We start from the raw sequence: 7,214 nt of genomic DNA, 5'->3' as shown, positions 1-7,214 counted from the left end.
GACCCTGCCTGTGATTCATTCCTCCACAGTATGTGCATGGGTCATCATTTAGATTACCATTTCCTTGAGGATTAGGTGGTCCCTAGTTATTTCTCTCCTAAAATCTTCGAGGTTGACCTTCCATTGCTCTATTTTTGTCTTGTCCTACTGCATTTGTAGCTGGTGCATTTTCCCTTGGCACTTGCTATCTTGGGTTTGCCCTATTGTTAGAATTATACCAACAAGTAGCATTTGTGTGCCCATGCTTCTAGCATGTATTACAATATGGTTTGTCCTTCTTCTGAGATGCTGAAATTCCCATACTCTTTAGAGTTGCAGTAATTTGTTTATTCAGGTTTCGAGACTTGCTCTTTGGTTTTCCCTTTCCATTTTTTCCTTTATCCAAATGATGGTTGGTCCATCTCTTCAGTATGGATTCCATTCATGAGACAAGCTTCTACTCTTTCACTAGAGGACTCACTTAGGTTCATGAACTCCTCTCACATCTGCTCTTCAAAACCTCCACACTTGAATTTAGTGAGGAAGGTCAACTTTAACTCTTCCCATGTGCCAAAAGTTCCTGTTGCTTGTCTCTCATACCACTGAAATGCCATGCCTTTAAAGGTGGTAGGGAATATTGCTAACCAATGCTTGAGGGTGCCATGCCTTTGAAGGTGGTGGAGAATATTGCTAACCAATGCTTGAGGGTTTTGGCATTGTTAGCCACACATGCTACCATAAAATTTGCTACATGAAGATCATGATCTGTTACCAACTGATTAAATCCTCTTGCACCTCTAGGAATATCTATACTGGCTACTGCAGTTCTCAAGGATTCCCTCAATCCATTACAGAAATTTTCTCCTAGCAACTCATTGGTTGACCTTTCATTGGGTGCAAGTCTTCCATTCAAATCTAAAAACTACTGTGCATAATCCTCCACAAGGAGCCTCTTTTGTTTCATTGTTTTAAGCTTCTTTAGAATATCAGTGGGTGTTTTCCACCTTTTGAATCTTGCCAAAAATGTTGTTTGTAATGCTTGTGTATCAGCAAAATGGGCTGCGCCATTTTGTATAAACCAATTCATAGCCTTACCCTCCAATATGGTAGCAAATTGCTATTTTTTCACATCATCTCCATACAATACTCCTAGTCCACTTGCTTCCCATTTTGTGCTAATTTGAGCTTCATGGGCATCAAGGTCTTCCTTTTTGGAATCACCCTTGAAGTTTGCAAATTTGACTTTGAGATTTTCTAGATTAGGGGGTTGTGCCATTGATCTTGGTCGTTGTGTTGCTGCAATCTTTCTTCTTGCCGGTTTTTTAGGCAATGGTTGAAACCTTAGTTTTCTCCTTGCCTGTCTCTGAATTTGAAACCATGCTAGCAGTCCCGCAAATTTGTTTCTGTTTCTCTCCTCCTCTCCTAGTGTAACTTGTAATTGCTGATCAGTAACAACATCTCCTGCTGTATGACTAGGGCCTATTTCAGTCTGTACTTCTTGATCACTTAGATACCCTAAATCTAGGATATCCACCTGACTGCCATTGCTGGACCTCTGTTGTTCTTTCTTCTTCTGTTTCTCTTTCTGTTCAAATTTTGCATGTAGCTTGGTATAATAGGTTCCAAAACCTTCACCCCTATATTTTTTTTAGCAAACATATACCATACACATGTTCTGTCATCAGATCATTCTATTGCTGAGATCTAGATGCACAATGTTCACAGTGATGACTTACACAGCCACATTGATTTTTTTGTCTTCCCTTGACTAATTTAGGTGTATAACTTAACCCATAAGGTTGATGAAATTGCCAAAGATCCTGATTATGCCAATTTTGTCTAAACACACTACCTGTATTCTTCAAACCAAAATGAGCAACCTGTTTTGTCTGTTCTTTCCATACTATGTCCCTGATCTTTCCAATAGTGTCCAAAGGTAACTCGAAAAACTGTGTGTTAAAAAATTCTTGACTATATGCCTCAAACTCCTCCTATTCTGTTGTCGAATTCTGAAACTACTCTAACATAGCATGTGCCGAGGATTCGCGTTCCTCCTCTTCAGTAGTCAAATACTAAAATTCCTCAAGCCATGAATCCATTTCTGACTGTATCCTTTAATTCATGAATCTTCTGCACCTTTTCCATTATGAACCATCTTGCCTGATGTCCAAAGACTAATTCATAGGATCGCCAAGTGTTAGGGGTCAAAGAGCTTTCCCATTAAAGATCACTTCAATGTACAGACCAACTTTGCACTAAACAGAAGTCATTTCATGATTCAAACAATCGATTACTTAAAACAATTAACAATTTTGAATATAGATAGAAACACATGTAGAGAAATATGTGTTGTTCCTCCATCATTTTTTGAATAACCACATCGATTACAGGTTCATCTATTCTCTTCATGCAAATAGGCATGAACAGATCTCACGATTCCTCCTTCTGACTTCCCAAAAAGACTCATAATCTACTCATGACTTTTCACATCATCTGATCAGTTACAAAGGTTTAAAACTACTTAATAGACCCCTAAGTTATGCCTTAGTCATGCCTTTAATAGTCTTTTAGATTTCTTTTCTTAAAAAATTTCTAAATTTACTCTAGTTGGACTTGAATATGCTCAACGATCCAAGTATATCCAAGGATATAATAATGTACAATGAAGCGTTTGTCTGTATGAGTAATTTTAACGGTGACTTTAAAGTATTAAAATAAAGAAATTGACGTAAGAGTTTTAATTTAAAACTTTAGGGTTAAAAAATAACCTTTATTTAAAACCCTAGATACATAAAAGCTATAACTCCAAACTCATTTTCACTTTCATTCTCTACCTCCCTACACGTGCTCTCCTTCCTTCTCTCTTTGTATGCCATGGCTACCACTCCTGCCTTCGCCACATGAATTAGCTCCACATGATGCACACATAGGAGACCAAATATATCCTAGATTTTGCATAATCTTGAGTCTAGAGAGCTTTCTTTGCACCATAGACCCTAGCTCTAGTATAGTGGCATCATTTTGTGATGCAGCAAACCCTCTCACCTGCTCTATTCCAGACTCTACTCTCAGATGGGCCCCCATAGATTTCTTATATAGTTTACATGTTAGATCGAGCCATGTAAAGGTGATTAATTGAGCCCTTGTGCATGTGGGGCAGCATCTCCATGTGCCAGAGCAGTGCCCACCTCATCCCAAGACCATGCCACAATGAATCTCATTGAGCCCGATGCAGCATTTGCCATATATATTTTATGCATTGAGGTGCAAGAGGGCAGTGACAAAGAGATCGACACACCCTCTCAGCCACAATTAGAGTATTTCGAGAGGGAGCCCAAAGAGATCACACTAGATTCGAGCATAGCGGCAGTACAAAGCTTAGCCATTGTGCACCATCCTCCTTGCCCTGATGAGATGCCGACAAGCGATGAGCCACCCCTTGCTTCTCTCAATGATTTCATCATCGAGGGGGTGGAATATCCACTCATGCAAGATGTACTAGAGATTTTGGAGCTAATAGAAGAATAACTATGTTGTATCATGGTGCGTGATGCACCTGATGATTTTATAGATTTTGATATACAAGATGTCCCAGCCATGTTGATGAGGTGACTCGATATGATGGCATGAATGTCGATGACATGCGTGCCATTGTGAGCATCCGAAAGTAGATTGAGGATGTGCCGCCACAATATGATATCTCAGATGAGGAGTTCAAGTGGTTGCAAGAAAGCATTTTTGGACCTCGACCCGACTACGCAGTACCTTTCTAAGAGAGAGACGAGGGTGGCCTAGTTGTAGGAGCAGACTTGGATGCTCCATTACAGTAGCAGATAGATGATGTAGAGAAGGTAATATTATTGGATTAATGTTATCAGATTCATGCATAAATCTACTAGTAGGGCCTCTAGGGCATCAAGACCATTGGGATTAATTTTTACCGGGATCAAGTCCCCCAAAGAAGCCCTATGGCCAAAGGCTCGCGTTTGGGGGTTTGAATTTGCAAAAATTGATCCCAATGGTCCCAATGCCCTAGAGGCCCTACTGGTAAATTTGCATGCAAATCCAACGTATATATCTTTAGCACACTCCATGCATAGTGAGTGTGACACTGAACTCGTGTGATGCAGGGCATTGTCTATATAGATGAATTTTCATCTAGATGATGTGGCTAATCTAGTAGTAGCCAAGGAACAGTGCAAGTCTCGACATTGAAGGAGTATATCGGCGAGCTTGTGAGTGACATTATTGTATTTCATAATGCATGTTCTCCGGCTTTTGCTAAGAACTTCCTGAAGTTGAGGATATTGGCCCTTCAAGACCATCCCAATGAACTCTAGCTTGGAGAAAGTAGTGTTGCTTTGACATTCGAAGCTCCTCTACTTATTCTCTAGTAGTAGGTCTGGGCCACTTTTTTCCATGGTGACCCATGGCATCATTCTTGGTATTCAAGACCCCAATGTCATTAGGCAAGAACTACTAGGGCAAAATGTGTTGCTTCCTATGATCAAGAATAGCTCTAACCATGGGGAGTGTAACTCGAAGAAGCCTAGGAGAGAGCAGATGAACTTATTGCCAAATGATATCTCATCACCAATGTATTGCACTTTGTAATCTTCTCTTGAAGTAATAAAAACTGATATTTATTAGATTTGCGTGCAACGTGGTTTGTCATACACATCGTTTACTATTGTTTTTAACTTGAATATTATGTTTATTTATTGGATTTATACACAACACGATTCGTACCCTAAGTTTAATACGTAGCGCTTTATCGAGTTCATGCTCAACATGTATTCATTCAAACGCATGTAACGATAACTCAAAGACATAAATTTAAAAAATAACATGCAAATAAACAAAAATAAGATGTGTCAAAAAATTTATATTCATATTTATAACATTTTACATGGGATCCATTACAACTAGGGTTTTACAAAATCTCTTTGGAAGCTACATTCCATATATGTTTTAGTAGCACACCCTATCATTGTTGAGGACTATCCTTCCATCGTCGAAAGAACCTCTGGAGCCCCGAGAGGAACACCAAGGAAAAGGGAATTCTCTTGCAAGAAAATCTATCTTGTAACATCAACAAGCTTGTTTATCATGTTTCATATGATCACAATGAAGAAAAGAACACCAGGCACAACAAATCTTCATGCAGCATCATGTAGATCTCCCACGGTTTTTAATAGAATCAACCATATTCTTCAATATCTTCATAAAATCCATCAATAGAACAAAGAAAGCAAAGAACTACACCATCTTTGAATGGAAATACATCACATAGTATTCATCTTCAATATCTGCATAGTCTTCTCTCTCAATCTCTCATATACAATCACTCTATTTCAGTAGAATTGGCTATCTCTGACTCTCTCTCTCTCACTCTATCAATAATACATCATATCCTCACTACAATCTCTCAAAAATTACTCTCAATAATCACTCTTAGGTCGTGGATACCCCTCCCAAGAGGTATGTCTGATATGAACAGTCACCAGAGCCACTACAGTGTCTCTTCATGGCTCACTACTGTCACTTCACTCTAGTCTTCACTTGAGTCTTCAACAGCTACTTCTTCCACTTCTTTCAGCTCTTTTGCACTTGTATTCACCTCTTTCCAAGGCTAGAAAACTTTCCCAAAGTCACACATACATTCCACAGAACACTTACAGAAGCATACAGAACAGTCTACAGAACAGTACCAGAACAGAGACAGTACAGAACAGAACAGAAGCAAAAGCTCTACAGAAGACCTACAGAAGGTTACAGAAGGTCATCAAAACCACATAACCCACTCTCAAATCATTCCAAACTCTCACAAACCATTCAATAAACTTTCACAATATCTCATTCTTCATCAATCAATACTTCATCCCTCCTTACAGAAGACAATCAGAACAAAATAGACCAAAACAGAACAAAACAGAAGGTATACAGAACCATTCAGAACCTATCAGAACATCACAGAACCATCAAAAAACATCATGAACTTCCAAAACACAATCAATATCATCCAAAACACTCTCAAACCACTTCCTAATCAACCAATCATCCCATAAAATCAACCATTCAGCTCTCAAAAACAACAAAAATCAGCCAAAAAACAAGTCATTTCAACACTCAACATATCCCCACACTTAATAAGGAAGCGTCCTCGCGACCCAGGAAAAAGGGAATACAAGTTCAGGGAAAAGCTCAACTTTGATCTTCAATATCTTTTCAAAAAGAATCCATCCACCACGACCCCAACTTATAACCTGTTTCTGATATAAAAATACAAAGAAAGGAAAACCCTTAATACATTAACACCTCTTATCAAACTAAAAATCACAACAAATTTGTAAAGGATATAAGAGTTTGCTTCTTCTTCATCAGCATCAGCTTCAACTCTCCAACCACGACCCCATCTTACAAATCTCCAAAACATAGCTCGTACACAAAATCCAATAGGAAACCACCACGTTCGTTTGACATACATGAACTCACAACACAAACACTAATACACAACACAACCATCTGAATGACTTCCTAAAAAAAGAGAGTTGTTCATTAAAAAGCTTCCATTATACATTGGAAAGGTATCAATGAAGATGATCCCTCTTAAAAGATTGATGTTGTCGGAATCGATCCATAGATAAGGATTCATCTACAAAGTTTTTAGGAGGGTTTTGAAAAAATTGGAGACAACACATCCTTTCCAACAGGACCAAGTATCTGCTAGGCAAACAAAGGGCATGAAAATACAGTATCTCCAACTGTTGGGAATCAATGCTAACATTGACATTCATGCACAACTTTGGAATAGGCTTTGAATCAGTATGAGAATGCCTATGCATATACGCCAGGTACCAAGCAAAGTGAGCAGTTAATCTCACTGAGGGATCTGCAGACTGTGAATATTGTTGGGCAAAATGAACATAGTTTTGATAAGCTTGACTTGAAGCTGTCCATTCTCCTGGAATTACTGGCCAATTAATCTGCGGTCCTGTAAGGCAATCATCCGAACTCCATCCCCTTCTTCTGGAAATCTGATTATCAAAACCGTCACAGTCACTAACCAACTGAGGTGGTTGAGATATGGAAGTGTTAGGAGAGGGTAATGGAATAAGGGAAAGTGGATGTAGGGAAGGATAGGAAAAATCATAAAAGGAAGAAAAGGTTAAAGAAGGAGTGGCAGAAATTTGGAAGGAATCACTAAGGAACGGTGTTAACTGATAAATAGGAAA

At 38.8% G+C, this 7,214-nt stretch overlaps 1 non-coding gene across 1 annotated transcript; it reads right to left on the bottom strand.

The window, feature by feature from the left end:
• Positions 1 to 6,166: 6,166 nt before the first annotated feature.
• On the bottom strand, positions 6,167 to 6,234 carry LOC148012473 (small nucleolar RNA SNORD36). Its single transcript, XR_015689243.1, has one exon. It is a non-coding gene; the product is annotated as a small nucleolar RNA SNORD36 (small nucleolar RNA).
• Between the last annotated feature and the right edge of the window lie 980 nt (positions 6,235 to 7,214).

Source organism: Lygodium microphyllum, chromosome 27, assembly GCF_053477565.2.
Source record: "Lygodium microphyllum isolate KBCC chromosome 27, Lygodium_microphyllum_v1.1.10, whole genome shotgun sequence".
Classification (NCBI taxonomy): Eukaryota; Viridiplantae; Streptophyta; class Polypodiopsida; order Schizaeales; family Lygodiaceae; genus Lygodium; species Lygodium microphyllum.
Note: the sequence above shows the minus strand (reverse complement) of the source record. Positions and strands in the feature narration are given on the sequence as shown.